Source organism: Nasonia vitripennis (assembly GCF_009193385.2).
Source record: "Nasonia vitripennis strain AsymCx chromosome 2 unlocalized genomic scaffold, Nvit_psr_1.1 chr2_random0007, whole genome shotgun sequence".
Classification (NCBI taxonomy): domain Eukaryota; kingdom Metazoa; phylum Arthropoda; class Insecta; order Hymenoptera; family Pteromalidae; genus Nasonia; species Nasonia vitripennis.
In genome coordinates, this window is record NW_022279614.1 from 2,638,718 (window position 1) to 2,651,728 (window position 13,011).

Genomic DNA, 13,011 nt, shown 5'->3' on the forward strand with positions numbered 1-13,011 from the left:
TTTTGCCTAAACTGTATGTATATGTTCTATATGTTGTAACGGACTACCGAAAAAAATTTCTACCCGATTTTATATATATACTGTCCAAAATTCCGTTGGATCTAAAAATTTTTAAAAATATGGAAAATTTAGCGTTTTTTATATACTTTCAATTAGTGAGGGGCGTTTTTTAAAATTTTGTTCCCAGACGGAGCTACGCGTTCCCTAACCTTAAAAAATTACTACTTTACGAAATGATCAAGCTGTCAAAAATCACGGGGGCTCAGAAAAATTCTAAGCAACGACTATTTTCATGTATTTTGAGCTGCTGAATAAGAATCCGACGGTATTTTTTACCGATACCTCAAGCGTTCGTCCCTAACCTCAAAAAATACCCCCCATAATTGCTTTTTCACGCAGTTGAGAGGTTTATCCTGTGATCGACGGGAGGAAAATTATTGACAGAGAGTATTTTTATGTATTTTGTGCTGCTGAACACGAAACCGGCCGTCTTTTTTACCGATACCTCAAGCGCTCGTCCCTAACCTCAAAAAACCACCCAAAATGTCTGTTCCTACGTTTAGAGGAAAATTATTGACGAAGGCTATTTTTATGAATTTTGAGCCACTGAATTTGAACACGAAACCTATTTCTTTTGGTTTCTATTAGTTAAGTACATTCGATTAAAACCAAATGCCTTTAAAACCTAAATAATTAGATGGACGTACCTTTACTTTATACCTGTGAAAAACATTGTTGGCCGTGTATACTGATTCATGAATTCAAAGAAATAAATAGATGAAATGGACACTGATTCCTTTTGGAAAATGATTGAAATACCTGTCATTTTAGAAAATTTATTGATTTAATTAACTCGATTACGTCAATTCCATATGGCGTTCATAATGAGCAAATATTACTAAACTTCATAAGTAATCAGTCCAAAGCCGGCGTTGTAATTGAATTTATTCTAAAAAGCCTTAGTTGGGATATTCTAAAAATTACCAAATTAAAAAAGAAATTTAGCTGTTTAACTATAAAATTATACTAAAAATAGTAGAGAACCGTAAAGAAGTATGCTTTACAAGATTTTACAGATTTCGTTAAACAAATCATTGAGATCTGTAGGGAAAATAGGTGTAGCTTCTAAATGAACTGCTCCATGACTACAGCAATCATTAAAAGAAAATCCTTTATTCAATACTTTTTCTCCAACAAAATGCTGTGCTTTACAATATGTGCATAAAATATTCATTGGTCCTAAATGATCCTGGAGTACTGGTTGATTTCTGGATTCATCAATAATAGCATTCCGTTCAGCCTGTCGTCTACGCCTTTGGTTTTCAGCTCTTCTTTCTCGTCTATTTGCTTGAAATACTTCTTCTTCTTCTTGTATACGAACTACTCTTCGGGAAGGCATTATTGTATATTATTATATTAATTATTATTCGATAGAAATTTAGAAATGTATAGTTAAAGTTATTAAAATAAAAAATACAAAATGAGCATAAAGGTAATTAAATATAATTTAAAGAATAAGATTCTATTGATGAATTTTATTAATAATTGTAGTTTGTAAGTAATATTTTTAGTTTGAAGTTATTTGCAATTTTAAGATTAGTTTTTAATCAAAGTTTATTTTCAGTTTTAGTAAGTTGTAAGTTTTTAAGTTTAAGTTTACAAATACAAGTTTTTAAAGTTTAATAAAGTTTATTATAAATGATTTGTCTTTAATAAAAAATTAATGATATAGTTTTCTATATCATTAATTTTTACAGTTTTTTTATTTGAAAATAATAGTAAACAAAGAAGTAAATGCTGTAATAGCTTTAAATGTATCCTGGAAAACCGGATACAAAGAAAAATGATAGTATTAAAAAATAGTTATAATTGTTAATGTTGAATAAACAATAACAACTGAGGTTACATAATTTTGAATTGCATGCATTATTAAGTATTTTTGTATGTTACTTTTTTGTTTTTTTTTTCAATCTTTAATCAAAATATACGTATTTTTAGATTTAAATTAATCCAATGAGAAGTAGAATTATTTAGATTCGACATAAACTCACGTTTTGTTGTATTTTAAAGAAGTATGTGTTAAAAGTGATAATCTGATCCTACATGTATGTAAATTAATAACCGCACACTCAGGACTTGAAGTTTACTATACTGATGTCTATGCCAAACATTATACAAAGTAAATTATAATATTCGTGTGTCCAAGATAGCCAGAGATAAGCTTTGAAAGTGTGAATATTGACTATGAGTGAATCGATCAACTCATAGTGAATATTCGACATTGAATGGTATTACGTTGGTTGTATTAAAGTTATACATCTGGCTTTTTGTTCAGAAACTTGTAAAATTGTGTAGAATTAGGTTACGACGGCAGTTTTCATCGAATTGTGTTGATTTACATTGTCACATTGAACTCAATGGCTTTAACGTCAAAATTGCCATACAGGTACTGATACACTAATAAAAATTATATCACTTACAATAATGACAACTTGATGTATTGATGTAGCATATGAAAACAAATTACTATGCAAAATTCTAACCCTCTAGCTATTGATAGTTGTTAAATGAAAGTCATAAAAATATCTTGGATATATTATGATTACTTGTTTTACAGTGTTTATGATTTGGCGCTTATTTAAAAACAATCATAGTTAAAAATTTGCACGACAATTTGTTTTTACTTATTAAAACAATAAATCAAATTGTTATTGTTGTAAGCGACATCATTTATATTGTGGTATCAACATCTGTATAAAAATTTTAGCGCTAAAGCCATTGAGTTCTGTCTCTCAGTAAAAACAAAGACAATTTAGTAAGAACTGCTATCGTAGCCTAATTGTACATTTAATTTTATAAATTTTTAAGCAAAAAACAAAGGTATAATTTTGATATAGCCTATGTAACGCTGTAATGCCAAATATCAATGAAGGACATTTCCAGAGCTCATATCTGATTATCTTGCACATAGAAAGATGATCACTGAGTTTGTACGTGGTTATTAATATATACACTTGTTGGGAGAGATTGGCACTTTAAACACACACTTTTCATAACTGCACTGTAATTAGTTTCTAATCTTGTAACTGGCTTTTAAAGAGCCATAGCGGTTGGACTTCACTAACCAGAGTAACGACGTGACTAAACATAACATTAAATTTAATATACTAACCAAATCGATTTCTTTTTTATCGTTTGGAATGGCGGTTGTAGACACTGGTTGTAGTAGTAAATGCCATCAAACACTGTCTTGACTGATCTATGACTAAATATAAAAAACAATAAATAAAATATCGCCAACAAAAGAAACATGAGAATTTACATAATAGGTTAGGTTTGATCAAGATAAGGTAAATGAAAAGTGTAAATTGAAAAATACTCAAAATTCATTTTCGCAATTGATATCAATACCGGAATGTAAGTAATAGAATCCGATTTATTTTTTCCCTGTAATTTATATAAAAAAACCATTCAGAAAATGGCCTGCCTTGTTTTGACAGAAAACATGTGGATGCGCCTACGCCACCTGGCGACCATGAGAGTAGTTTTATTGATTTTTTTTCTCACGCATGCGCACAGATTCTTCACAGTGGCAGTGAATTTTGTGTTCGCGCACTCACGAAAAAGGTTTCAAACTGAATTTAATCATGATGATGATTAAAAATAAATGAAACTGAAAAATTTGCGAACAAAATTTATTTTAACCTGTTAGAAAATTAGCTTTTATTATTATATATTTTATGTAATAATTGTACATACGATGAGTATATTTACTCTATGTTATTCTTTTAAATTATTATATTCATTTGAATGCAACAATACTCATAGAGTTTTGACTGCAAATAACTCTACTATTTATATTATTAAAAATAAATGATAAAATTAGGAACATAATTATTCAGTCTTTTTTAGTTTAGTTTAAAGTCATTGTTGCTTCAATCATATTACATGCTCTCGGTACAATCTTTTTCTGGTAGTCATTCGCTTACACAATATATTTTATAATCATGCTTTTGCACAACATTAAACTTAATGTAATTATTTATTTTTACATAAAAATATGTTTTACTTGTCAATATTTTACTTTAATCATGTCTAGTGACTCTTTTACGCAATACTGTAATCATTCTTTTACAAAAAATAATATACTTTTTCAGTCTAGTGATTCTTATAAACAAAAAATATTTACTTCTCACTTAATTTAGTCTTAAGTTATATTTTTGCATTAAAATTTTCAAAACTTCAAAAGGTTTGAAAACCATGTTTTTAAAAGTTTTAAAAAACTATAAAAGATTCTATAATAAATCGAATGAACTTTTACATACGAAGAAACCAAAGTATTAGAATATATTAATCTTCTTGATTATTTTCCGGAGGAACTCTTCGTTTTAATGTTCTGTTCGCTCGTAATAATTGTAATTCGTGCAGTGGGTCTTCCTCGCGTGTTGTTATCAAAGTGGAGTCTGTGCAAGAAATAGTTAAGGGTGTACCTGAAAACAAAATTATTGTATTAAAGTGAACAATATTAAAATGAAATCAATGAAAAATAATAAAATATAAAATATAGTATACGAAATATACTTGTGTCATTGAGAACGTTTCCAATTACGGTAACCACCATTCCTCTGGTTACTTCTACAGGCACGATATAATTGGAAATATTCACAATTATTTTATAGGTGCCATCGGTGATTGATCCACATGCATAGGTTGCATTTTGATAACGGCTGGGAGTAGCAGTAAATTCGGTTTTGATGTATCTGTTGATGGCTTGTAGAAATTTCGAAAATTAGTAATCTATATGGCGTACGTTTTTGATCAATAAATTAATAAATATTATCCCTAATTATATTAATATAAAATATTATCCTCTCTTGTTATTCTTGATTATATTATAATTAAATATAATTGATTATAATTTATACTTACATATATTTCCCTCGACTTCCCTGATGGTATCAAAGTTGACTTCTCTTGGCGGTACAACTAGTGGTGCAGCCATCGGGATGTGATCACCAAAGAAAGTCAGAATTATGGAATTGAATTATAATTTCGTATTGTAGAAAACCTTGAGCATCGAGTATCTTTGCGAACTTCGATAACTTGCATAATCCTCCATTTAGGTGAAATCTCTGTAAAACAAATATAAAATATAATTTGATATTATAATATAATTTAATAACTGAGACCATATACATACTTGATTAGAAAAGTTTTGATACGATACCTTATTGAGTAAAACCTGAGATTGATATGTATCAATCAGCTCCTTACCCCATATGAGGCACATTACTTTTCTTGTTCCATTACTTAATCCAAACTTAAATAAATGAAAGCTTTTTAGTTGACTTTGAGCCTCAACGCTACAAATGAATCCAACTAATTCTCTAAAAAAAATCATGTAAAAATAAATATATGCAGTAAAATAAAATGTAGGTAATTATCTAAAATTAAAATTTAAAAGAAAATACATTAAACTTACACTGTCCGATCTTTATCCTGCAATTCATCAAAATCTACATCAAGTGAATAGGGTATGTCCACTGCTCCCATTTTGAGGTTAGGTTTTTTTGTCGTCTCTGCGAAAATCATACAAAATTGTGTAAATCATATAAAGTTCATATGCCCAGCGACGGCTTAATTTTGCGTCACTATAGCCACAAACATTGTATATATATATAGTACGAGTAAGAATTCAATGTCGCGTTCCGAAAAACGAAGCTCGTGCATTTATCGAAAAAACGTTCGAAGAAATTTGACAGTAACGATAGATAATAATTACCAATATCAAAATACGTGTACGTTGTATTTTCCGCCTCGTAAGTATCCCGTAAAGTGCGTGCATAAGTATGTCGAGCACACGGCGAGAGAGGTTATTTTCGCGTTCGAATCGCAAAGCACGCGAGTAGACAATTTCATAATAATATGCATGACTACACATTACATATTATTATTTTAGTAATACAAGTTACAGTACTTAGACTTACTTGGTTCAGATTGAAGCGATTAATGGCGATTAAGCGCACGAAAAAAGATGACTCAGCAGCTCTCGCAGTAGTTGCGGGAGCAAGACATGTTATGTCACATATAAAGCACGTTCTGATGCTCATAGGGCGCCTATCTCTAATCTCAACACGGAACGAAAGCCGAAACTATACATACTCTCGATAGAGCGTGCCACGCTATGTATAGTGGATACAGAACTAACGGTCCGAGGAACAAAATTATAGATTTAATTGATTAAAAAAAAAACAAAGATTTTAAAGTAGCTGAAATTAAAAACTAAAAAATTACATATGATTTAATAACTATACTATATACCCTCATTCTTAACAGAGAATATAAAAAATCAAATTATTAAATTTATAATATATTAAATTCAAAAAATCCGTGTTCCTCAAACAACGACCAATCAGATTTGCCTAGCAACCAATCAGAGTCACGTATGACAGGCTTCATAACCAAGTCTATCATTTTTTAAAGAGAGGATTGCGGAATATTTCTCAAAAAGCCATACACGCGTGTCACAAAATCTCAACGTCCATTCGACAGTACTCTACAATTTCTTTTTGAAAATCAAATATGTAATCACGCGTAGTTTACTGTACCACTCGTATAACACTTTTTGTTCTATGACCGACATTGAATAGGGTGCGTAAAAATGCTCATCGGGTAGAGGCTCGACGTAATTTTCATTTCCGGGAATGGTTAATAAATGCGGTAAATACCCTTTTTCCGAGCACGGTGGCAAACCAAAAGTTTCGGGTGATGCGCTTAATCGCATGTGAAAATAATTCAAACTATCGATAAATTTCGTCCGTCCTCACTGTATTAGAACGATATTTTTTCCGTTGAGCACGACTTAAGGATTTGCGTTTTCATGTTTTTCCACCAGGTGAAGCCAGTACTATAGGCACTTTCGCGCCGTTGCGAGAGCGAGCGCTTGAGTTCCCCCTCTCCGCGGCGACTTTGGCGCTGCTCCGCACGTGCGGTTAAGATGTCAAACCTGGGTTAAATCCTGCAAAAAAACAACAAAATATTCTTCTTACCAAAAAATTTTTTATTTGATATAATTTGAAAAAAAATTCTATCGAAAATATGTAAAATATGCACCATTTTTATCGAAAAAAAACATGTATATACCTTGTAAAATCATTGACCAAAATTCATCACATTTCACTATATAAATAAGTGTTTTTAGTCACTTGCCACGGCTTTCTGAAAGATCCGGACTTCTTTACTCTATCTAGGCTTAAAATGTACCTTAAACATGCCCCCTTAGACTGTTCGAGAGACATTTCTAAAAAATATGAATTAAATATTGTTAGCGAATTTTGTTGCTAGCAATGTTTAATTGATATTTTTTAGATAACAAAATTTGTTTCTAGCAATATTTAATTCATATTTTTTAGAAACGTCTCTCGAACAGTCTGAGGGGGCATGTTTAAGGTACATTTTACTCGCTCCCCGGCGACCGAACTGTCTGGGCGGCAGCAGCCCCGGACACGCTTCCCGGCGACCGACGAGTCTGGAAGGCCGATTGGCCCCGGACTCACTTTCCCGCTCTAACAAGTTTGGAAGGCTTTAGCCCTGCACTTCGCCTACTCGAAAGATAACGCATCTGGTGGCGGATAGCCCCGGATACGCAACCGACCCTGCCGCCAACTTTCCTCGCGTCCCGTTAGTTTTAAGTCCCTGCGTTATTGAAAATAAAAGTTTTAAACGATATAGGACGTCTTCTTTATTAAGAGGGCACACCACGTTTGAAATTAAAATCAAAATTTTTAATTAAAAATGTATAAATACTTGTTAAAAAAAATTTGGATTATAAATAAACCAAATTCTTTTACTATCCTTAGACATAATTACCTTTATTTTGATGGTTTTAGACCTTCTATATACCTCTGTAATACCTACGTATAGTAAGGAGTCCATAATTCACTAACCGTAAGATTCCAAAGAAACGAATGGCCCAAATGAGCTCAAACTCCAGGATATTGTTTAAAAGTACATTCGTTATGGTATGAATGAGGGGATTTGGTTTAAATTTCATAGAAAAAGTTTTATAAACATATTACTGATTTTTTTATCAATATTTGATTAATTTTAACATAATTATCATGTAACTTTTTTTCTATGAAATTGAATTGCGCACTATTTATCGAATAGTAAAATACTTACCAACATATTCCTTGTACTCGGTTATTAATGCTTGAAGAGGAATAATCACCTGCATATTACGTTGTACGATGAATTCGCCTGCTGTGATTACAGCCAGCTGATTCCCAGAAAATCAGTCGATGCAGCCGTTAAATTTTACGAATGACACAACAGCTGAGTATCCAACGAAGTGTTCTTTTTAGATGCGTAAAAACCATGCGGTTCAAGCGCCGACGCCACTGCACATTGCAAACTTTCGAAATACCCGAATGTTTGCCGGCTAATCTTGAGAAATTCACCACACGTATAACAATCGCACGAAACTGATTTTCACTACAGTTTTTCATTATGAGAGGAAAAAATTTAAGACGACAGTACTAGCTTCAACACTTTCTAACAGGGAAATGACACACTGGGCTCTCGCTGCTTTTACCTTAATACTCCACGCGTAGAAAAAGCGGTTGGACATTCGCGTAGCGCTCGGAAAACGCACTTCTCAGGTCAAAACGCTTGCGCGCTTTTGGATTATACTACACTGAGAAAAATTTTACAGTAAAAATTACTATCTTGGATAATAATTTGGTAACAGACTCGGAAGCTAGTAATTTTTACTATCTTTTATAGTAAAATTCACTATAAGAGATATTAATTTTTACTATCTCAGATAGTAAAAATTGTTACGGCTTTCAAAAAACTTAATTTTTACTACCTAAGATGGTAAAATGTACTATAAAATGTGGGAAAAATTATAATATTCTCAGTCGGTAAGGTTTGAATTTAATTTTTTTTTCTGCGGTAATCAGTATTTGAGTTGACATTTTACGTTTATTTTATTATAATGAGTTTCTGTGTCTATTGATTTAACTTTATTATTTATTAATCGTCGTTAATTTTTATTAACTTTAGTTCGTACGTCAATTAATACATCAGCTAGTTCTGAAATTTTGTACGTAACAGATCTGTTTAGGTAAATGGTCAGCGCACTCGACTCTCATGCCGGAGCTCCAGGTTCGATTCCCGTCGCCGCAAAAAAAAAAAATTTAATACGACGGTCACTGATACTGCCACTTTAAGACGCGTTTTTTTTATTTGAATATTAGATAATATTTTTAAAAACCCTTTTTTTCTTCTAAAGATGCTGCGCACGAACGCGCGACGATAAAAGGAGTTCTGCAGAGTATTTTTACAGAACAATAGCCCAAAAGTGCCGTACTAGACGTTTACACCGGTCATGCTGCAACACCCGCAGCGTGGGTCATCCTTGCGCGGCATATGCTACGTACAAATGTCACTCGGATTTTAAGAAGGTGTACCATCGAGCGCGTTTGGGATGCCCGCCAAATTTTCAGACCCTGTTTTTTCTCTTGACACTGCAGAGAAATACGCGATTATAAAAGCCATTCGTCGGCTGAGTTTTTTTACAGTCCCAAATTTTTCTTTACTGTGTCAAGACATTTGCGCTTCTTTCAATGTAGATTTTCTTGACAACGTTTTGGACGATAAAGTGTTCGCGGGAATGAATTCCGAGGAGATCAAGGTGATAGTGCTCAGAATGACGAGCGAAATAAAGTGTGCCTACAGTGAAAAATCGATTGAAGCGTGCGCGGTAAATACGGAAAACACCGAGACATCGGAAAATGTGTCAAAGTGCTATTAGAATAGTGCGATATCAGGCAATGAGTGTGCAATGTTTTTGCAACAATTCAGTGAGAGTGAAGCAACCACGATAAACCCTATGGCAGCTATTTCAAACAATCTACAGCCATTTAATAATTTATTCGTCTTATATTTGAAAATTGATAGAAATAGTTTATATTTATATATTTTACAGTATAAATTAAAATTCAATTAAATTTTAAATTTTAAATTACGTTTTTTAAATATGACTAAAAGTTCGAATAAAACGCAAAGTTTTAAATTTAATATTTCTAATTCATACACTTGGAATTGAATCATCATTTATTCTAGATTTGTTCATTGAGGCGTTTTTATTTTTAGAGAATATTATTTGAAAAATTAAAAAACTTGTCTATCATTTAAAAGTATTTCTAATTATTTAAATATTTAAACATAAAATTTATGAATCTAAATATTTTCTTTAGGAATTTGTATGAATACAAAATAAGTCTGTCCATTGTAAGATATAGGTCGAATAAAACTTTAAGCTTTCTATAATAGAGTGAACAGCTTAGGTGTAATATGGATTGTCACACTTAGGATCGGAGTTCGATCCTTGAGCAGGAAATAATTTCTTTTTCTTATATTACATTTTTTATATGTTTAATTTGTTTAAATTGTAAATTAATTATAGTTGTACTAAATTAATAGTTATAATATAACGTTTTATAAGATAATAATGTATAAATGATAATCAGATCATAATCAGGTGATAATCAGCTGACGTTTTGGTATGATTGACATCTGACTATCAGGTGTTTATCAGGTGTTAATCAGGTGAGCTTTTTTAGTAGGGCAACACATCTGTAGCTCGGCAGCTTCGTAACCGGTATCGACGTTTTACGCTGCTTCAGTTTGCTACTCTCGAGCTACTGCTTGCATTTAGACTCAGCACTTGAGCCAGCTTGATCAGACGTGGCGGGTGGTTTTCTCTGTTACTGTCGTTCAGTTGGTTAGGTTGTTTTGGTCGCAGGTATTTCCGCGACAGACGCGATTTTTGGTGGCTTTATCGGTTTATTGAGTTAACTCTGAAATTCGTTGCGATAAAATTCAAATCAAATTAAAGTTAATTAAAGGTAAAGCTCTAGGTGTTGAGTAACCAAATCGCCTACAGATGAATAGTTTTAAAGTCCGCCTATCATCAGTGATGAGAACTCAAATTTGACGCTCTGCGATGGCTATCCCACTCACAGATCTGCGGCCAATTTGAAAATGCCAAAAAATAATAGAAGGGGATTATAGGAGGGAGAGAGAGAGAGAGAGAGAGAGAGAGAGAGAGAGAGAGAGAGAGAGAGAGAGCGAGAGAGAGAGAGAGAGGATTGTAGGCTATTTGTAGGATTGTAACTATTTGTCGCCGGGTATATAGAGTTCCAACCCCAAGGTTTTTCTGTCGTATTTTTGCCCGCTTAAGACGGAGTTCGAGATTGCTTTTCCGGGACATAACCAAAAAAAATTTTCACAGTTGATTTTCTGGGAAAACAGGAAGAAACGCCATTTTTCACAAAAAATAAATAAATAAATAAAAAATAAAAACTTCGTATTCTTCACAGGATGCTAAGACAAAAGTAATTCATTGAATTTGAGTATTAAACGCATACTCTTACCGTTTTAATAGACTTTGAATCCATGCATGTTAGTTTACGCGTCAATGAAACAAAAGTCCCCGAGTCCGAATGAGGTTGAATCAACCACCAAAGCTTTTCTTATGCACGTACTTTGACCTGCTGATTACGAATCACGTTCGTGATTTTGCTAAAAATGGCAAAAATTTGCGTATTTTGCTAATTTTTCACGGGAAAAGTATATGTTTAATAAAAAATTCAATGAATTACTTATGTCTTACAATCCTGTGAAGAATACAAAGTAATTTTTTTGTGAAAAATGTCGTTTTTCCTTTTTTTTGGAAAATAATCTTTAAACATTTTCCTGTGCATTTTGCGGCATAGAAAGCTCTAAATTTGTGTTCAGCGGGCACGTAAGAAAAACTTTGGTGTTGCCGTATCAAAATCCTAACTATGTTATTACATCGCAGGCAGGATTATTAACACACCTTGTTCCGGTGTAGTATACCTATATTGTACTTATAATATGCGTATAATAAGAAATGATTGGTAATCCATCTACTTAGTCAGCGCTCTGCAATAATTATTTGTTTAAAAGTGTTTTGATTATTGTAAAAATTGGATGCAATTTCGGAAGCTTAATATGAGATAAGTATATCTGTTGTTAAAATTACTTGAAATTATATTAGGAAAATACAACATAAATTGTTATTGTATGCGTTAGTTTAATTTTTTTAATTTATCTAAGTTCGGCCAGCACGAATTCTAAGCACTAAAATTCTAACAAAAATCTGTTAATCTTGAGAATAATATTGCTCCTAGAGGAAGCTTTGTATGTCTATGCATTTAGCTCCTAAAATAAACAGTCGAACGTTAGCAAAAATTTACGATAAAAATAAACGATAATATCTATTTGCTGTTTGAATTTTTAGTCATTTTGACTACTAGTTTTCGAGCTAAAAATCAATAAAAAAAATGGGTTTTCCATGTCGTTCAATAACGGGAGTAACAAGGCTTTATTTAAGTTAAAATTGTAGAAAAAGATAGATCTTTTGCTCATCTTGGCAAAGTTCTTTTTTTAGCTTATGAAATAGAATAGTTTAAAAGATATTAAGATTTAAACTCTTTGACTCTCACCCTGTATAACTAAATAATTACTATTTTTGTTAAACTTTATGATTCGCTGACTTAAGTTAAGAATGTTTTGAGATAATTCATCATTTTATGAGGTTATAAGGACCCTGTGGTATTAAAAAAATTTAGGTTTAAATTTTTTCATGATAATTATATGATTTGATATTGTGACGGGTGGTGAATGGGGACAGCGTCCGGCTTACAGCTATTCGATGCGATGAAAGGATGCCTCTTCCCTTTAAGTGTCACCCTTTCCCTATTTTAAAGATTCTGATCAAATCTTTCTGATTACCATAGTCTTTTGCTAAGAAAATTACTCCTCCAGTGTTGTTTGTGTGCATGTGGGGTATATACATTGTCACATGTGAATACTCACACGTATACATATATCGGACTTGCCCTGAAGCCTCATTCTTCCGACTCAGCGCGTTTCCTTTCCACCATTTTGGATGACCGCGCGGGTAGGAATCACACCACC

General features: G+C 32.3%; 1 protein-coding gene across 6 annotated transcripts in view; it reads left to right on the forward strand.

Annotated features, from left to right (window-relative positions):
* Positions 1-13,011, forward strand: part of LOC100116824 (importin-11) — a 337,441-nt gene that overhangs the window by 279,263 nt on the left and 45,167 nt on the right. The window contains exon 1 of one of the 6 annotated variants that reach the window (XM_032601546.1): positions 3,265-3,417. The exons of the other annotated variants lie outside the window; for them this stretch is intronic. The gene's annotated coding sequence lies outside the window, so the exon portion shown is untranslated. Of the gene's footprint in view, positions 1-3,264; positions 3,418-13,011 lie in introns of those variants that run through there. 6 annotated transcript variants of the gene reach the window in all.